Source organism: Seriola lalandi, unplaced genomic scaffold (genome assembly GCF_002814215.2).
Source record: "Seriola lalandi dorsalis isolate HSWRI2012SDOR001 ecotype SW California unplaced genomic scaffold, Sedor1 jcf7180002053560, whole genome shotgun sequence".
In the NCBI taxonomy this organism is placed as follows: Eukaryota; Metazoa; Chordata; class Actinopteri; order Carangiformes; family Carangidae; genus Seriola; species Seriola lalandi.
In genome coordinates, this window is record NW_019524113.1 from 1 (window position 1) to 1,044 (window position 1,044).

Genomic DNA, 1,044 nt, shown 5'->3' on the forward strand with positions numbered 1-1,044 from the left:
GAACAGAGAAACACACTCCACCATTAGAGCTGATGTTTCATCAGAGCGTCATGAAGAAGGTGTGATGAACTCTTGCTGTGTCACAGTTCAGGGGCCGCATCCTTCAGAGGACCCGGTATACGAAGGTGTGGCCCTTCGTTGCTGTTGTAGAGCGAACGGACCGAACTGAAATGAGATATATGGAGATTTTGGCTTTGTGCGAGTTCCAGCCGTTACGTTGCGTCGCAAAGTGCAGCTCCTGTATCTCATAACTCTGCATCTCATTCTCTTTGAAAAGGGTCGTCTTATTGTGTTTTGTTCCAGGTGTTAAGGTTGTTTGTTCCCTATGAATTTTTGAGGGTTCACCCACAGCCATAGCACCCACGAACAGGGTGAGCCTACAACATGAGCGTCTGCTGGTTTGCATGAACAGGGTTTCCTGGGATGGAGTTTCAGTGGCTCCTGCCTCAGAGGAGAAATTAAACCTCAGCCCATAAAACTGACGGCAGTTTCCTCCTTTAGTCTATTGCCTTTGTTCTTTGTCCTTCTTTTCCCTCTCTATAAATCTTCTGACTCACTTCACTTCTGATAAATAGATCTTCTAAACTGAATAAACATAATCATTAAAAATAGTTTAACAGTGCCTGAGATCAAATATTGAACCATGAGTCTAAACAAATCAAATATCATAAATATTTACCGTCCATCTGTCAGATATTGAACATTGAACTCATCACTGGACCAATACATGTTCAATCTTTGTGAGAGAATGAAAAATCCTGACACAGACTTCATCATTAAAACTGTTTAAATTCAAAAACACGTCCCAGCTCAAGAGTTCAGCAGCTCATTTGATTTTATTGACCATCAGAGCAACAAAAGTTTCAGTAACACGAGCTGATGCTTCTCTGTGAATGAGGATTTGTTATCACACTGCAGCTTGTATATTCTCACTCTCTTGCTACTTATTAAGCTGAAAATAACAGAAGAAGAAAGTGTGAAGAAAGTGAATGAATTAACAGAGGAGTTGAGGATGATGGTTGCATCACTGGACTGTGAACTGGA